Source organism: Anoplophora glabripennis, unplaced genomic scaffold, assembly GCF_000390285.2.
Source record: "Anoplophora glabripennis isolate ALB-LARVAE unplaced genomic scaffold, Agla_2.0 scaffold4, whole genome shotgun sequence".
NCBI lineage: Eukaryota > Metazoa > Arthropoda > Insecta > Coleoptera > Cerambycidae > Anoplophora > Anoplophora glabripennis.
In genome coordinates, this window is record NW_019416568.1 from 1,810,258 (window position 1) to 1,828,193 (window position 17,936).

The window sequence follows — 17,936 nt, forward strand, 5'->3', positions numbered from 1 at the left end:
TGAAAATTAAAAAGGTTCATCAAAATGCAGACTGAGGTAGAGCAACATGATCATGATTAAAAACACCTAAATCCGCCCGAGACGGACAAATTTCAAAGTTGGGAAAATCGAGAGAGGCCAAAACGACTATGACGGATGGATATCGTTCTAGTACCACTGCGGACCTTCCATAGGAGGTGTTCGAACGTCGACTTTGGTACAAACCACGCAATCGGCGACAATTTAAATACGATTTCAAATTTTTTTCCTGAAATCTGATAGTATTTTATTATAATTTCATTATGATAGAATATAAATTTCGCTGTTTATTTACATAGGTATTTTGTAAAAATTGCAAGACGACACTTTAGCGTTCCCATCACTGTTCTATTGAACAGTCCGAAGCAATCTTCATTAATACCACCTCTTCCTGTTTACGCACAATTCCCTCTAATAAAACCTTTAAAGTCGGCGCTGAATAATTAATAATTTAATCGCCATTTAATCAATTAGCCCTACACGAAACCGAACCGCCGCAAATTTCCTGTCCTTTGTAATCCCATTAACGCACCACTTGGTGTTTACTCAACTCGTTACCCGTCCATTTCGAGCAACCGGACACGCTATGGATTTCATAGAAGTAATGAAAAGAGTCCAGACCGAAAGTGGGACGTTCAGAGAGAGCGAGAGATCCATCGCGGATTAAAAAACTTTCGTGCGGGACGGTCTCGGAAATCAAACACTCCGGTGCATTGTTCACTTATTGGCCCGTACTTCTCTATAAAAAGCCTTTCAGAACCGTTCCTTAGCGAACGGTACGAAGGAAAGCCTCCGGGGCCTGCTTATTCCTTTCTAGAAAATGACCGGTGGAGAGGTAAATGTATTTTTCATAAAAGGCCAGTCCATTTTCTTGTTTGTGTTTGTTTGGGGCCCGTAAAAGAACAATGCCTTCGACTTTACCTGCAATTTCCTTGATTGCATTTGCAAATATAGTTTATTCATTCAAAACCTATCAGGAAAGTGGCTTGGATGGACCATTTTATTCAAATTGATGATGTTATGTTATTGCCAATATGGTCATTTAGTTCGGAATATAAGCAGGACATAAGCGTAATACTTTTTGATTGTTCACAAATCTACGCTGAAAAAGTCCTACTTAAAACTTGTACAAAGCTCTAGCTTTTTATACACTACTATGTACTATTTATTGTACAACTGTGCGCAGTCGACAGAGCATGTAGAGTAGAACAGTATCAGCCATTACTGTGTACGCTTAGGGTGAGGCACTATTATGGATGAAATGAATAGTTCATTATATGAATGAGATTTGGAAAGCTTTGCATCTTGGAATCGAACAGTTTCCAGACCCAGGATTTTTTGTAACAATTCTGTGTTTCACACTTATCATTCCTCATTAGCCCAGAAATTCACTAGTTTTCAACCAAATTCCATAGAAATCATACTTTTAGGACGCACACATTCTATTCGCATGTAGACAGAGATTGGCTTTCGTCAGTTTGTCACATTAATATTGAATTACTTTTGTTTGTTGCTGCAACATGTCACAACTAGAAACATGACATTTATATGGATGGCCTGGAGATTCGATACGTCAAGCAGTAATGTACCTTGTCTAAAATTATCAAAGGGGTAACACTACGTGTCTCGCGCAAGGATGTAGGGATGTCTTAAGTAAACTCACCCCAGTGGCGTAGTGGGGACAGAAAATTAGAAAATATATGACTGTAACCGATAAAGCCTGCATCTATCTACGACACTGACTATAACTGTGGCTTAATATTTTTCACATTGAATGTTCGGACAACATAAAAATATACATTAATATTAAAATTTATAAGATCCTTTATTTGTAACATTCTCTTGTGATAACGAATAGATACGATATACCACAAAACAAGGATGGATTACATTGGATTACAAGCCATATTATTTTTTAATTCCATAAATAAATCGGATTATCGAGTATGGAACATAACGACACTAAAAATATGTAAGAATTTCTAGTTACATCTCGACGGGACACAGCCCGTTGCCCTTCTGCATCCTACGCTCCCTCCAGCTGAATATAAACCGCCTGCTCTCCATTACACACATGTGTATAAATATTTTAACGAACTCACTCCCAAATTGCTTACAAATTAAACCGTTTCACTTGACTTCACTTTGATACAGAATGGTGCGCGTCAGAATTATACTTGAGTTATGGTCGCGATACGGCTCATATTTAAGTTTCACCGGGGCAAATAGGATTATAAAGCATATTTCACCTCTCCAAAGCAGGAGGGTTGCTCTCAAACTGTTCGGTTGGAGATTGAATAAAAAAAAATACAAATTTCTCGATTTTGATTTATACAGAACTGTATTCTATTACCACAACTGCCAGCAATTTAATGACATAAATTCAAAACCTTACGGGAAATAGAAAACATCTCAATTTTTATTTATAGCATTTTATATATGTTTGTACCTTTTAGGACGTAAAAGGACCTATCGTAAAAAAGGGATAATCCACCCACAGAACGCCGGGACGGATTACGGAATCCACGTACCATTTCGGCCGTCCCATATTTATGTACAAGGAAAAGAAAATAAAACCGGCGTAAAAAGTACAGATTTTAGGATTGCGTAGCTGGCTGAGGAAACACTGGTGTTGGGCCGTCCCTTGGGAAATTCTCTCTCGCCTCATCCATCTGTTGGATTTAATACGTCACCTTGTCTGATATTAGTTGGTAAGTTTCAGCAGGATCTGGGAAAGCTTAGGGGTCAACTAGACAAGGCAAACGGAGAATCCATGAAACTAGGTTTGGTAAAACATAAGGACGTAAAAAAATAACAATGGAAATCCGAAGCTGATCTTTTTCTCACCTGTATAAAAAAAAACAGCGACATCGAGAACGACCCGGAAAATTTTTTACGGCGAGGAACGGGAGAAGATGCGAGAGACGAACCGACCAAAATTTTGAAAAAAAATTCTTGTTGAATCTCAAATATTTTTCTCTCCCGACGTACTCTTATGGAACAGAAATAGACGAAAAAATAATCACATTCCCTCAGATTCAACGAGAAAAGTTGAAAATTTTCGACTTTTCAAAATATTTGAATTTTTTCGAATCTAGCTCGTTCTTTCGGTTCGAAAGAACCGACTCACGACAAAACGGTCTGGATTTTCGAAATCTACGTGTTCAAATTAGTCTTGAAACTAAGTTTGAAAGGAATCCAGAAAAAAATTTTTTTTTTCCAGAATCCAAAGGGGTACGTATTGAATTTATTATAATTTCGCCAATAATGCCGGACTTCCGATTGAAAAAATCATAAAATCCAAACGGGAAAAGGTACGGCATCGCGGTTTACGCCATTCGATAGATCCATCCTTCTACTATCAGGAAAAAAATCAGCGTCACCGAGAACGACCCGAAAAATTTTTTACGGCCAGGAACGGGAGAAGACGCGAGAGGCGAACCGACCAAAATTTTGAAAAAAATTTCTTGTTGAATCTCAAATATTTTTCTCTCCCGACGTGCTCTTATAGGATAGAAATAGACGAAAAAATAATCACATTCCCTCAGATTCAACGAGAAAAGTTGAAAATTTTCGACTTTTCAAAATATTTGAATATTTTCAAATCTAACTCATTCTTTCGGTTCGAAAGAACCGACTCACGACAAAACGAACTGGATTTTCGAAATCTACGTGTTCAAATTAGTCTTGAAACTAAGTTTGAAAGGAATCCAGAAAAAAATTTTTTTTTTCCAAAATCCAAAGGGTATTGAATTTATTATAATTTCGCCAATAATGCCGGACTTCCGATTGAAAAAATCATAAAATCCAAACGGGAAAAGGTACGGCATCGCGGTTTGCGCCATTCGATAGATCCATCCTTCTACTATCAGGAAAAAAATCAGCGTCACCGAGAACGACCCGGAAAATTTTTTACGGCGAGGAACGGGAGAAGACGCGAGAGGCGAACCGACCAAAATTTTGAAAAAAATTTCTTGTTGAATCTCAAATATTTTTCTCTCCCGACGTACTCTTATGGACAGAAATAGACGAAAAAATAATCACATTCCCTCAGATTCAACGAGAAAAGTTGAAAATTTTCGACTTTTCAAAATATTTGAATATTTTCAAATCTAGCTCATTCTTTCGGTTCGAAAGAACCGACTCACGACAAAACGGACTGGATTTTCGAAATCTACGTGTTCAAATTAGTCTTGAAACTAAGTTTGAAAGGAATCCAGAAAAAAATTTTTTTTTCCAAAATCCAAAGGGGTACGTACTGAATTTATTATAATTTCGCCAATAATGCCGGACATCCGATTGAAAAAATCATAAAATCCGAACGGCAAAATGTACGGCATCGCGGTTTGCGCCATTCGATAGATCCATCCTTCTACTATCAGGAAAAAAATCAGCGTCACCGAGAACGAATCGGAAAATTTTTTACGGCGAGAAACGGGAGAAGATGCGAGAGACGAACCGACCAAAATTTTGAAAAAAATTTCTTGTTGAATCTCAAATATTTTTCTCTCCCGACGTACTCCTATAGGATAGAAATAGACGAAAAAATAATCACACCCCCTCAGATTCAACGAGAAAAGTTGAAAATTTTCGACTTTTCAAAATATTTGTATTTTTTCGAACCTCGCGCACTCTTTCAATTACTGCGTTCAAAATAACGATTGAATCAAGATGCTATTTCTACAGTCCTACAGCAGAGAGATCCCTAAAATAGCCAGCAATGTTCCAACCCGCTCAGATATGCGGAAATTAGAAAATTATAGCGACTTTTTAAAAATATTTGAATTTTTTCAAATCTAAACCATTGGCAATTTTGACATGATATTTTGGTCACCCTGTATAACGCAGGCCAGTTTTTGGAGCATGATTCGGAAGAGTCATCCTTACTAAACATCTGATAAAAAAATGGCTTAAAATCAGAAAATGTAAGCAGCCAATATCGACTAGAAAAACCTTTCAAGCGAGATATCTGAAAAACTGTGAATTGAATAAAACTATTCTACACAAAGTACCCTTTATTTTTTAAGTAGAATCCGAAAAAAATATAAAAAATGCGTGTTTCCATTTAAAAAACCAAAGTTGCTGTATGTCCATATATTCCTTATTTTAACATAGATATTGGACTTTCCCGCACTAGTGGGACACGCTGTATAGGGTTTGTTAAAATAAATGAACCTGTATTGATATCTAATAAACAAATTATAATTTCTGCTTTTTTTTTGGAAAATAAAGTCTATTCTCTTGTTTAAGGACATTTACATTTCGTAGATGCTGTCTTTTTTCTTCAAAATTTATTCCCAAATCTTTAAATTCCTTAGCTCTTATTAGTTCACCGTTATTATAAGAAAACTCAGTTGGAGATATTTAACGAGAAAAAGTAATAACATTACACCATCACATAAAATATTTGTACATAAATTAAAGAGTAGAGGGCCTAAATCGGATCCTTGAGGCACCCTACAAAATGCCAGATAAGGCATTTTGTAGGTTTGTTTGTCTTGGCACCATTATATTGAACATAATGAAAAGGTTTTCTCTCCCGACTTTCTATTGGATTAATACCAGAGGAAAACATATTTTTTGGAATATAATGGCCTTAAACAAAGTCACCCTCTTTGATCTCCCTTCCCCAAACTGAAAAAAAACGACGAAAGCAGTAACTGCACTGCAATTCCGCCTGAACAACATCTCCCAGTCGTTTGAAGATGCTCTCTGCCCCGGCATCAAAGTTGATGCAGTTTAATATCCTTTAAGTAAATGCGCCTAATGCCGGCAAATCCTCGGTTTATGTCGCTCGACACTTGTTGCAGCATTCAAATTTATACACAAACGGCCTCGTAAAACGCATATCTCATCCATATTGCGCTGCTGCTCTATGGAAAATATTAATGTCTTTGGCTGGCTTTAATATACCGAAATGCTCGGTCGGTGGGGGCAGGAGGCGAAAGGTCCGTCCGTATCTGCTCGCAGTAGCCGCAGTCGCCTTGTTTGTTTTGGTGCGCTTAAGCGGTTTATTATTATGTCGGCTCTCAGAGATAATTGGAGTCGGCTTCGGCTACGTGCAAACACAGGAATTAACCAGAAATGATCCATTTTCGCCTCCATTTGAATATTGCTACAATGAAGCGCTTTTCTATTGGCCAACTAGTAGAAATGATTTAATATTCGCAGAAAAATACAGAAATACGTCAGTTGTGTTATCGTGGTTGAATTTCGAGTCAATCTTATTTAGATTAGATATAATTATCACAGAATTTCTTGTTACGCCACTGGACTCATCAACAACGTCTCATTCTCCAAGGAATGCTCTGTTCGCACGATCCGCCCCGTTTCTATTTATACTCGCCCATCTTCAGCATCTACCCGTCAACAAATAAAACGAGAGGGTTGTTTATTTTTATATTTTTCGCAAGAACGCAAGCAGTAGGTACTTCTAATTTATAAAAAGCAAGTTTTTGTGTATGCACAACGAAATAAAAGTGTTTTAATTGAAAGAATATCTTCATCTGTAAACACACACAGTAAAACAAAATATTTAGCGATTTGGATGTTATTTGAAACTGTTGATTAACGACTTACTATTACTCTTTTGTAGTTTACTGTGCAAGTCTCACAATCGTTCGGAAAGTTCTTCATACGTGTAATTTTGTAGTCAGTCTGCAACAAACTGTACTTTATCGTTTGCAGTGACGCTATTGATCAGGCCAGTGTCCATTAGAGACAAGTAAAGTCGTAAATTTCCTTGGCGTAAATAAGATATAAAGTAGTTCCAGAAATAAATCCAAGATGCTTAAAGGTTATGTATACGAAGCTAATCCATCGCATTACCTTTGGAAATACAGTAAAACGTAACGTATCAGTCCATTTTGGCATGTTTTTAACTTTTCGGTATCGATCAAATTCGAATATGGACGTCTACAAAATTTCTACAGATATTGCTCGATACATTGCTTGTCGCGTATCAATAATTTTTAAGTAAATTACTTCGAATGTATTGTCTGTAATACTGCGATAATAAGCATTTTTACTAATCAAAAACCGTTGTAATTGCAAAACAACCCCTAACTTTTTTATTTCTCGGTCTAAAAGGATGCGGTTTGGCTTGTTGGAATCTTCGGACGAAAGAGGGACGCCAGAGTGTTTTTCGATATTTTCAACGGTTAAAAAGATATGGAGGGGTATTGGTTAAGTTAGGTTATAAGTCTCGTGACTTACTCAAAGTTTTTGAAACTGGCGAACAGCCAATAGCTTTTTTATTTATTGACCTAGTTAGATGAGTTAGGTTATATTGTATGACGTGTGGGCCCCGTGTCGCGTGGTTCTTTCGATGCTTGGGACGATCGACTTTTTTGTTGTGAAATTAACATCTTTATCATTTGAGACATTTAGTTATAAATTATGTAGCTACCCCTCCGTCATTTCGTCTTTTACATTTTTCAGCGAAGCCCGACGAAAAACATTGATTTATCCCGCAACTCCGAGCACGACCGTTGCGTCTTCTACATCTTAATTAAATTTATACATCTACTTTCGTATTACAAACTGAGTTCCGGAAAATGGAGTTAATCCACTGCCACTGTTCGTTTTAAAGTAGAGTGAGTTCGAGATAGGAATACTAAATAATTCACGGACCCTAGCGTGGACCTCTTCCGCCGGCGGTTGCGTTGTGTGAGGGAAGTTGTGGTGACCTAAGAAACAAATGGACGAAGATAATAAGAAAACTATGACAAGAACTGCTAAAAGAAAATTTGTAGACGATAACTGAGGGTTGCTTTCGCTGTACAGCAAAAATAAAACGTTCTCTCAACGGTACAAATAAAGTATTTTTATTGAAAACTAAGCTTGTGGAAAAAGACGTGTTGTCGGTTCGAGTGTTTGCTGGAGAGTCGTCTTGGTGTGGAGTCGCTCGCAGAAGTACCTGTTCCTTGGCGCCAATCTGCCGGGGTCGTCTTCCGGGAACCCTGGTGCGTCCGGACGGCGTCTCGCTGGCGCTCTTAACGTTGTATTTAAAAATGGGTCACTTGCGAACATGTGTACCCACAATACAAACAATGTAGCAACCCATTAGAGGTAGTAATTTATTTTCATAGGTGAACTGGATGAAGGAATCCAAATCTGTTCAGTTATGGGGCTATGGGGTACTGGGATACGAAGTTATTATGGTATCTGAGGGTAATAGGGTTCTCATTCCAAGATTTTAGAACCCTTCAAAATCGTCATTAGATACTGTGACTGAGATTCTTATACTTATAGGGTTATGCTCTTATGGGGACTGAAGTTAGAGGATTATAAACAATCCTAAGTGAGCCTGTGTCATTATATACCTGTTACCACTGAAGTGACGTCACCCGCGAAGCTCTGAGGCTTTATAATCCAGGCTGTACCAACCGATCTATCAAAATTAACATTTTTTCTATCATTCGCCGTTATTTCTTAACGGCCTTTTAAAAGTCATCGTCTAGGAAATAAACCGGGTACGCCGCCGTAATAAGTTTCCGGACCATTGGCTTTCTCGACAAACAACCATTAAGCCCGAGCTATAAAAGTCCCAGCACCTTTACGAGTGTGTCACTGTGGAGCTGTTCGCCGCCCAAATCAATATGTACTCTTATGTTTACGGCCTTCGAACTTGGTTACATTTTATATACCATCAATACTCTTTACGAACTTTTGACCGGCGGGAAAGTAATACCGCACAGGTACGCGGGGTCCGGGGACGGACGTGGGTATGTTTTTGATGTATTTATGGTGCTGCATCGACGCTTTATGACGCCTGGATATGCGGAATTGAAATGGAAGGGCATAAAATACCGGCGTCCGTATTGATGCGAGTGAAATACGGACACGGGTACGGCTGTTTTTTATCCGAGACCGAAATTTGATGAATTATGGACTGCATCAAAGATAGTACGTTCGAGATGGTCGAAGAGAATTTAATCGATGATACGGGGGCATTGCAAATAGTTGTTTCACTTTTCGGTCACGTGACTTTATAGCCAATTACAACTCAGCACTCCCCACCTCTTTGTTTGTGTGGCCAATTACAGGATTTCGGAGATCCCCTCCACTTTCACAGATTAATCACAACGTAGATCTGTCCAATAATAACGTTAAAAAGTTCTAAAATGCATAAAAGATTAAATTAAACATTTATTTCGTTTTCTGCGCCAATGGTTTTGTCTTTTTATAATTCCCCGTTGTTCATAAATCGTGTACAATGTACATGTATTCGAGCAATGTCAAATACGTTAATTGTACCATCTGCGCTATTTTGCGAATACCTTCTGCCCGGCTCTGAATAGTTTCATTGACCGTTAAGCCACAATTAGACCAAAGCTTTTATCGGAATGTTTTCGCCATTGACTTGTCAGTTTGTCACTGCGGAACTCAATTGTTTATTTCAAACGTAGCAATTAGAGTCCGCTAATTTAAAAAACGGATTGCTTTGTCAGTGTGGAAAATGCACTGTTCGTATAATTAATTTATTTATCTTTTTGGGATAAGTTTTTCTTAATGACGCATTATTTGCAGCGTATATTACTACTTTTTCTGAGGATCGACCTCTTGAGTCGCCTGATTCAATTCGTATAAACAATTTCATCGCTTAATGAAGTGAATAAAAAGCGTGTGAGCTGGGAAAATTGCGTTTCACATGTTTAAAACTGTTGAACATTCGTATTACGAATAGAACAGAGAGATTCTTTATTAACCGAGATGATGACGCTGACAGTGAACATGAATTAAATGAGTGAACTTTTTAATTTCTTATACCTATTAACTGTGACTACCTGGTGGTGATTCGACACAGGTTGCCTTTTTCTTAGCTCTATGAATATACTTTACTTGGCATACAGCACGTAATGAATAGCAATGGCAATAAAACATAATAGATTCAGGTGCGCGTTAATTTTGCTTTACCGCCAAATGTGTTTTCTTCAGTATTTTAATCAAGCACGACCAATAAATACCAGAAGCTATTGCATAAAGGCTATTACGTAACATTTGCAAAGAAGCCACTTTCAAACGATTAGTTGCACCTTTGGATTCACTTAGTCAATGAACGTATTAAACGCCGATCGCTTCGGAATGCTACACAAAGACAATGGAGATATTCTTCTGAATAAATAGGACATGATATAATAGAAATGTTGAAGTTAGATTTAAACTATCCCTTATTCAGCGACAGTAGTTGTGGAATTTTTTAAGATCGATTGAGTTTGTTATTTGTTCATACTTTTTTAGAGTATTAAAAAATAATTTATTTTACCTGTCGCATGTTTCGCATTTTTAATACTATCGCCTAAACACATTTGTTAAAAAACTAACCATTCTCACAGCATCACTCGCGTTTCGTGATTCCAACTTGTACGCTTATGACACGCACTGACACGCCCCAACCGGATTGCGTTTAAAGTCGCGTTATACATCCGCACTCTCAATCTAGATAAAACACCGTGTCGTAAACATGCCCAAATTAATGTCTATCCATCCAACTGAAAAGTGTAACAAGCCGCCCGTGCACCCTCTGGAATAAATCAAGAATACTGCCTATAAACCCGCACTAGTTCACCTTCCAAGGACGGCAGCCATCTAAAAAAGTCCGCACAAACTCACGGGGCCTGCCTCTTTGCATCCCTTGCGGGTCATAAAACGAAAATAAAACCTTGTTAGTCTGAAACGTCTGCGGCCTTAAGCAGATCAATGAGCGGAGAAGAAAGGAGATACGACCGATAAAGTGGCCGAGGGCTAAAAAACTCCAGGGTGTGATGGATTAATCCTTTAATGGACGGTTTGGATGTGATCGATGCCGAGCGCTGCACGCCGGCTTCTACGTGAGAAAAAAGTTTAATTAGCAGTTAAGCGAGGAAAAAGACCACTGAGGATCAGATCTGATTAGTTCATATGTACTTAACTGTGTTTGGAACGTACATAACAAAAAAATTAAGTGAGTTATAGTTATTACAAAATGGTATGACAACAATGAACTTGTTGATACGTTATTAATCTACGCCGAATGCTAGCAAAACTCTGCATAGGCATCACAACGTTTCGCAGAATTGGAACTGGGTAAGTTTCATTTCCCAATAAATAAAAGTATCCTAAGAGAAAAACCCCACTCTCGACGGCAGCAATGTTTGGATATGCAAGAAAAATAAAGACACCTCATCGCTATCTAAAAAAAACAAATGTACCTTCGTATCCTTTGGAACACATTACAGTTTCAAAAATAATGAATACGGCAGATGACACATGGCCACTCGAGCGCCTATTTCATTCGCGCATCGTAAAAAACAGCTACTCCAGTCATCATAACAGGAAGCAACATAATCTAATGCTATCCAGTTGGCAGCGTGAGGCGGTAATATCGGAGTCGAACCTCTTTACGCGATCATAGACTGGAAGATATCACAAATCACAAATGACACTTGAAAGGGATTCCGGAGCCAAATAAGATTTCTGCGCGTTGGAACGTGCTTTTTTTTGGGCTTACTTATATGCGCGTATACTTATAAACGGAGAGAAAGAACTGGAGACGATTTAAGTGGCATGTTGACGTACCTGTATACAGGGCGATGTCCGCTGCCTCGTCAAGTTGGTATCCGAGTAGAAAAAAATTTGTTTCAATTGTGACTATCAATTCTGGGATTTTGTTGTAATTTCACCATTTGTACTGAAAATAGATGGAGGAAAAATCCATGACCCATTCCCCGTCAGGTAAACTGCTGCTCACACTGTATATCATGCGCAAAGTTCTATGTGTTGTACAATGAAAGGCAAATAAAGAAATTATGGTAATTAAAAATATACATGGTGTCCCGTTTTTCAGGTTAACACCTCTGTAAATGTGAGAAGGCTGTGGACTTCCCGCTAGCTATTTTTTTTTGCAAGTAATACCCTGATGGGAGGTTATATTCTACTAATCGTTTTATTGATGTGACAAATGTCTGGCCTACTACGATTTTTTAAAAAGGTCGTTTTTCCAGAAAGTAGTTTTTTTATCAAAAAGATTATTATCAGGCTATTCAACACCCATCAAAATACCCATATATCAAATTTGAACGACAAATGTCTATGGAGTGTTTTTTTATGTGGTGCCAAACTTCGAAAAATCAGACAACTAAAAATTGTAATAAGCAGGTCAAAGATTGTCATGAAAGTGAAAACAAGTACCAATCGGACAAAGAGAAAATACAGGCACTATAAATTGAAAACTTTGTCTTTCAATATTATTTTTTTGATAAAAAAAATGCCTAAACTACTTTCTGGAAAAACGGCCCCTTTAAAAAATGGTAGTAGGCCAGGCTTTTGTAACATCAATAAAACGATTAGTAGAATATGATCTACCATCAGGGTACTATTTGTAAAAAAATTGGCTTGCGGAAAGTCCACAGCCTTCTCACATTTCCAGAGGTGTTAACCTGAAAAAATACGCACATTGTTAAAAATGAATTACGAATCAAATACCGATGTTTTTACTGACAATTGATCAATTACATTTTACTGAAACAAGGCTGTATATTAAATATTTTAAATATTTACGAGTAGGTACCTATTAACCCAACTAAAATAGTAAAATCATCATTTTACAGGGTGATTCACAAATGGTGACAAAAATGAAACCTCGTATTTTTTGGTGAATTTTAAGTGAAATAATTTGAAATTGGGCACACAAGGTTTCATTTTTGGTCACCATTCGTGAATCACTCTGTATAACGACTTCCAGTAACCACGAAAAAGCTCCGTCAAACAAAGGAACTAAAGAGGAACGGTGTTACTGGATTCATTACAGTTTTCGCTTTACATAAATTAGCGAGCGGTGGTTTCGGGTAAATGTGCTCAATTCCTTGGAAAAGTTCCCTCGGTTATGGTGTGAACCAGGGCCTGCTGTTGACACCTGAACGATAAATGACAGGCCCGATTGCCTCCTCTAGTTTCCTTACGGGGGTGGTGTCATTAAAAACCTCTTTGTCTACGGAGCACCGAAATACTATTGATACCTGCGTAAGTACTTTGTGAAGTGTTGTTTGTATAGAGTTAAACTACACTTTTTAATAGAAGTTTAAAAATGATTCAGTGGCGTATATTCGGGAGACCAGATTTTTGACCTGGTTAAAACCTTTAAAGTAAATTTGACATTGAATATAAGGCCAATCGTTGTCTACTCCTGTGGATGGGGCAACCCAAGACATCTAGCAGCTTCGCTTGGTGTTTTCCCAAAGATACTAATACTTGTCGTGTCAAAAGTGACAGTTTTTAACGTATTTTTTTTTTTTTTTCGTCTAAGCTAAGCAAGAAATATCGTTTTATGCCACCGTCTACTCCAAACAGTTCGTGTGGAGCTCCGGTGGCAACGCCGAAACCGAGTGGGGTATGGAGAGCTCCCGTAACAAATGCATAATGTAGACAATGTAATACTGCGAAACATACGGCTACAAAGCCGGAGAGACGCGGGTAACAGTTGAATTATTTATAGGTAGCGGCGGTTGCTCCGGAAACTGACCGCGCTCCGGAGATAGCTATATGCAATATTAACCCCCCGCCGCTGCAGCAGTCCTTTGTGGGACTGACCGCTGGATAGGTATCAATAATTTCATTTTCCAGCAGACGTACAGGGTGTAGAAAGGTGCGCGGATATGGCGAATTGACGGATGTTATTTATACGGACTTTTCGAAGAAATTAAACAGACTTGATCATCAAATAAACTAATGCAAAATATGAAAGAGTCAAAGGAATTTCCGAAAATTTTTCGTGATTTTTGACAGACTGTATTTAGGTGAAAAATGATCGTGTAGGGAATTAAAGAAAAACATTTTGAAGCTCTAAGATTCTAGTTTTTAGATCTTTCGGTAGAAATTTGTTAGAAGCTAAAAAATTTCGACCGACAGATCTAAAAACTAGAATCTTGGAGCTTCAAAATGCATTTTTTTTAATTCCCGTCCCGACACGACCATTTTTCACATAAATACAGTGTCAAAAATCACGGAAAAACTTCGGAAATTTTCTTGACCCTTCAATTTTTTGCAATAGTGTATTACTGAAAAAAAATTATCTCTCTTTCAAATTAGTTAGATCCTATCTGTCCAGTAGACTCCAATATGTTCTACTCAAATGGTGTAGGTCTGTGGAATACTTAGTCACATCTAGAGTGCCGCAGGGATCCGTTCTTGGGCCACTAGTATTCATCAGTGACAAAACTAATTGTTTATATATTAACTTGTCTCATTTCTGTGGTGTGTTTTATGTTTTTTTTTAACTACCTTTTTTATGCTGATTTTCTGATAGTTTAATTCAAATTTGTAACTGGTGTCAATTGAATAGAATAGAATAGAATAGAATAGAATAGAATAGAATAGGATAGGATAGGATAGGATAGGATAGGATAGGATAGGATAGGATAGGATAGGATAGGATAGGATAGGATAGGATAGGATAGAATAGAATAGAATAGAATAGAATAGAATAGAATAGAATAGAATAGAATAGAATAGAATAGAATAGAATAGAATAGAATAGAATAGAATAGAATAGAATAGGATAGAATAGAATAGAATAGAATAGAATAGAATAGAATAGAATAGAATAGAATAGAATAGAATAGAATAGAATAGAATAGAATAGAATAGATGGCTTTAGTAAGGTCAAACTAGTTAATTAGAAAATTAAAAAATACTTGCATTTAAATAAAAAAATGGTTCTAATTTGCTTCTTTCCCCTCCCAATTTACACTTTACAAATTTGTCCTAATATGGTCTAATTTGCAGTAAAAATAGGTCAACAATTGTGAAGTTGTAGGAAAGTAATGTCTCCTTGCTACAGATATATCAAAATATCCGTACAATAATCTCATCTTCTATGGTTTAAGAGTCAAAATATAATTCCCTTGGCTATTTACACGGTATTTGGCAACGGCCTAATTGTTGAAGCTTTTCTTTTCGCCCGGTCTGAAAATATTTGGTGAATGAGCGTTCAAACGGCGAAGGGATTTATTTCAGCTTAGTGCAGGTTCATGAAACTGAAACTGAACACCTGCCCGGGTTCCAGGAATGTTTGTTTCTGTCGAGCATTACAAGATTTCAGTGACAGGAGACGGGCGTCACACGAGATACAAGCTAATTTTACATTTAACTTTCGCCTACGGCTCCTGCGTACTTGTACAGGGCATATACGGCGATTTTCATGGGCTTACTTGAAGTTATAATATGCGGATGCCACTCTGGTTACAGCTATAGCTTAATTCTTATGTCAATAAATGTTTCCATTTTGATTAAGTGAAATAATAATTGTAACTATATTCTGTTTCATGCTTGAAGTTTTCAATTAAAAAATATAAAGTTTTCCCATTCACGTAAAAATTCTCTCTACGGTGCGAGAAACCACCACATCCATCCGTCGGCCTCTAAACTGACTCGTCCCTCGCCTCGCTCTCGTTTTAATTGCGCTATTATATAGAAACGTATCATTTATTTTACAAAAAGCTTTTTGGAGGCGTGCTGGAAAAGCTACGCATCGTTTCCGCCGTTTCAGAACGCGGGAACATTTACCCCGTCTGAAAATTATTAGCCGGAACTCGATCAAGCTGACAAAAAAGTGTGTGTTTGGTATACGCAATCACTAATCAGTCTTTCGTTGTACAGGGTGTCTTGCGAAGAAGGTATAACGGTCATTGCTACGGTAAAAATGTACAAAAAGTTTATATAAAGCGTTTAAAATTTTAATATTTGAGTGTCTGTCCTAACATAGAGTCAAAAAGCTGTTACTGATAATAATGTTTTATATGTAAGTAGTATTAATACAGGTGTTCCACAAAGAACTGCGTTAAGGCCATTATTATTTTCCATTCTATTTTAATTCAGATTAGTCGGCGTTGTAGTTCAAGAAATTAGAACTAAAGCAAACAAAGGGCGATGTTCACACTCGCTAACCAACCGCAAAAAATGTAGTTCAAGAGCGCCCCCGCAACCACAGTCGTCGTTACGAGATGAGAAATGCGACAGAAGACAAACGCACCGTCATCAATCTCCCCGGCTGGTACATGGGCCACAATTAAAGTAATGAAGCAACGACACCGCGCTCGGATATGATAGATGCCGTTCCCAATGGAAATATTAACGTCGCACCGACGCGAGATGGAAACGAATAAGGTGCAATGGGAAACCGACAGACGTATGAGGTACAACTAAAAATAAGCTGTTCATAACTGCATTAATTTCGAGACATGAAAACCTGTCGCGCTTATTAATGTTGAGCAGGTTGCGCCCGAAGACTAATAAATCGGGTGGCTGGGCGGATGGAGGCGAGGAATTAATATTTGCCTAAAAAATAAACTTTATGACTGGGAAGACGGGATTGTCGCGAAGCTTGTATGTGAGTGTGGATGCAAAATTACATGAAGTTGCATATGAAAATATATTTTTAATTTTGAACTGCGTTCGCTAATGAAATTTTTAATAATTTATACAAAAAAAAACAACTCTTTTTCCAGTATATATCTTTACTGATTGGCAAATTTGTATAACCACTAAGCAAATTGATTTGTGACATTAAAGTTTAACAGGGTACCTACTTATATTATTAACACCCTGTATAATGTCGAATATTAAGATATTCGACTGCTTGTTTAACAAATATTAGTCAAGCCTTGTTGTTTATTTACCTTGTTTATATTTCTATTTATAATTTATGCTGTAGTACTACTCTATATGTATATTTTTACAATTAATATTAGTTTTCTTTTTTTTAAGTTTAGCTTTTCTTACTCATCCTCTACTGTCAAAATAGTTAAAACCACCATGTGATTTTCATTTATAAAAATCAATAGTCTCCAAAATGGGACATGTATTCTTTTATTTTTTATCCAAGCTTCCTTTTTAAGGAGTTATATCGGGTTTACTCAAATGCACAGATATACTTGAAATTTATATAGCGTATTACCTATCCCTCTATGCGTCATATTTTTTTGAAATTTTTTTTGAATCTAGATTTTGAGATATTATTGTTGAAAGTTGTTCATTTAACCATGGATTTATATGCCGAAGATGGACGGTGCGGCTCTTTTTTTGCCCATAACTGAGAAAAAAATGTAGAAATTGTGAAACAAAATTTTTCCGTAGATAGTACACAGTAATACCTTATTTTTTATGTAAAACTAAGGTAGGTTTTGAACATAGTACAGCTGTATTAATTAGGAACAGATTGCATTTCTGTCTGATTTGAGGATTAATGCGGCAACGTCGCAATCAGTTGATTGATTTCATAAAGTTTTCTTTACTTTATTAATATAATTAATACTTGAGATAAAAGCATTTGTACGGAATAACAAAGGAACATAAATATAAATATTTCTCAGCAAGCTTTATATCTAAAAAATTAGTTATAGTTGCAAAACTTTTGTAACATTACTAAAATAGAGATTAAAAACACGAAACACGACAGTGAGTAATAATGTAATTTCTATCACAGAACCTTCAAAATTGCATCCAACATTTTCTTTGACTTGGACAAGAGATGGACGCGAGTGTCATTTCATTTCTTTAGAACTATATTAACACTCTGTAGGTTCGCAGTGTGTACAACTGCTAGTCAATTATTAGAGCTGTTACAATATCTACATATTCTTTATGCGTTCATTAAATATAATTTAAAACTACTTACTTAAATATGATATTTTTATGTTGTTAATTAGTCAATATGTATGCTATGTGCATATGAGTAGATTTATTTGCTATATGGATAATGTTTATCGCTAATAATATCAATAGAATTTAATTTTTTCAAATTGGCAGCGGGCTTTAGTCCCATAAGAAAAGCATAGGACCCCCCTGCGCTCCTCACTTCACTCGGACACCGATATACCTCCTTAAATACTAGATATCTATGAAGATAATAGTAGATAGTACCAGATATTTGAACTGTTCTT